Source organism: Hyaena hyaena, unplaced genomic scaffold (genome assembly GCF_003009895.1).
Source record: "Hyaena hyaena isolate Hyena2069 unplaced genomic scaffold, ASM300989v1 scaffold_1136, whole genome shotgun sequence".
NCBI lineage: Eukaryota > Metazoa > Chordata > Mammalia > Carnivora > Hyaenidae > Hyaena > Hyaena hyaena.
The window spans coordinates 394,802-397,527 of NW_024081771.1; positions in this window are offsets into that span (position 1 = coordinate 394,802).

Consider the following 2,726-nt stretch of genomic DNA (forward strand, 5'->3'; position numbering starts at 1 on the left):
AAATAAATAAATGCTAGAACCTGTGACCTATCTTTTAAAAAAAAGATTCAAAGTTGATAACATTTCATCATTCTAAATTTTAGAAATAATAGTTTCTACATTCTAAGCTTGATTGACATTTTGATCTTTTGAAATGAATTATGCATAAAGATCATCATTAATGCAGAGAAATAAACTCCATTGGCTTCACTTGTGATTTTAAAGCATACATCCTTTTGGACATCAGACATCTTCAATTTTTCTTCTTGGATTTTGAAATGTATTTTTGCATAAGCCCTGACACCTATATTTCCATCTTGACAATTATTTTCCTTAAAAATGCTTTGCTTTACTTCCCTTAGAAGAACCAAATGAATGTTTATCACTCAAAATGTGAAGTATGATGTTCTGTAGAAATATTCTACATGTTTGTGATATTTTCAGAAATAGTCTATTTATCTAAATCAAATGATTCACCATTGTTCTCACAGACTATTATCTTACTAAGAAATTGAGATCCTAGATTTCCAGTCTTTTCGTCAGTACTAGACTAGAGTTAATTTGAGGTTGTTTTGTACATCTGTTGACCATCCCCTATAATTTTTAATTCTTTAGTGATGATAAAAAATTTATTTTTGAAATTATTTTATAAGCATCTTTTTAACAAGTCAATTGTCTCACATGAAGCTTAATATTATAGGTATACAAACTACAAAATTATTCCCTTATATGATAAACACATTCCTTTCTCATCATAACTATTAATGTAAGAATAAATGAGTGAAATTGAATGTTGTGCTGTAACGTGAAGTATGCATTTGTATCATCATCCAGTGTCATGCCTCAGATTCTGTACATGTAAAAAGTTCAGCATCCCTACTTTTTATTCATATACTGACTCTGTGCTAGTCTAAGATATGAATATTTAACAAATGGTTAGTAGATATTATTTGGACTAACCTTTTGCTTTTGTCATCATTGATAATCATCGTACAAGTAGGTGAAGGCACAAGTTTAATACATGAACTTTTTTATCAACTTGTGAGCATGTGCTGTTGTTTTTTTTTTCTTTTTTTGTCCTTTATGTGTAAGATGAAAAAATAAAAGGCAAGTGCTCATGGTACATCTGGATGTCTGAAATAACTAGGTTCAAAGACATTGAACAATCATTCATTGTCATCCTGGACAGAAGTTTCCACCATGAGCTTTGCATTTACATCTATCTTCTCACTTTTAACCAATTATTGGGATTAATAGTTTGTCATATTTATTATGTTTGTACAGGTTTTTAAAAAAATCAAGTAGATTTGGGTCAAAAGAAAAAAATACCTATTCAGGATGAGACAGCTGAATTTAAGCAGCAGGATGTATAAAAAAGTTAGGACTATTAGTTGGCAGAAATCTCAAAAATACTCAAAAGTGGTGAATGGTTACTAAAAGGAATACATATTTCGATTATATTTTGGGAATAAGAGAAGATATAGTCTTAGTATACTTTGTCCCAGAATAACCTGGCTGTTAGAGTGGCAACAATAAGATAAATAAAACAAGATAAAGAAGGTTGATAGGCTTAGAGACATTTACAAATGTTTATGAAGTGTATCTATTAAGATTGGAGAATTTTATCTTTGAAAAATAGGCTTGGGCAAAATTAACTTTTTTTACAAATGTTTGAGAATTTTCATCGAAGTAACATGCAGACTTGTTCTGTTTGTCTCCAAATTACTGAACCACCACCATGAAGAAGACCCTGAGAGGCAGATTATCTTTTTACCGTATGAAAAAGCTTTCTAATGCTGGTAACTATTCAAATAAGGAAAGAATTAGCTTAAAAAGTAGTGAGTGTATATGTCTGTAAAAATACATTAATAGTAATTTTTATGTTTAGAACATACTACAGAGGTAAGAGGCAAATTAGGACAAGGGACCTCCATCCCTAACTCCATAAAAATAATTCCACACATATATTTTGTGTATTCAGACTTTGTAAGATGAAAAGGGAAAAAAAATCTATGGCTTAAAATTTTACAACCACTGAATTACATAACCATCTAGCAGTAATGCTATAAAGCAACTTTAAGTACTTGAAGGAGTATTTGAATTAGCTGGCCCTTAAACACCTTTAGATACTGTTTTAAAGCAATTATAATTGAATTATAATTTTGCCTACAAATAAAGTGTCTAAGAAGTTTACAAACTCTTCCATCCTCATCACAGTCCTGAAAGAAAGTATTAGTTTTGCACATAGTGTGGAAGATGAGAAAAGCTTAGCAGATTGGGCAGGGACCATAGTATGTGGAAAGAGCTGGGTTTATAACCTTGGTTACATTTTTACCATTATACAATATTATATAATCATCAAATTCAGAATTATCTTAGAGATAATATCCTAAACTATTCTAGATTTAATATTTTAAGACTCACATATAGCATCACTATTCACTGATTAGCTACTCTGTATTTTAACATCTTCAAGTTCATCCACTTGAGTAGCTCTTGTCATTTAGAGTAGCTCTAGCCATTAAAAAGTACCTTCTTATTTGATCTGAAATCTGCCTTTCCATAGGACTCAATCCAAAATATGTGTGCTTTTTCATGTTCATCTACTATGGTCTCTTCCTTAAAGGAGTTTGTATTTAAATTAGGGAAATACAATGAGGAGACAAAACATAACAATATGAAAAGGGTTTCCACATGCGATTATACTTCCAAAATATCTTCTTTTCCATAATAAATTATAAGTTAAA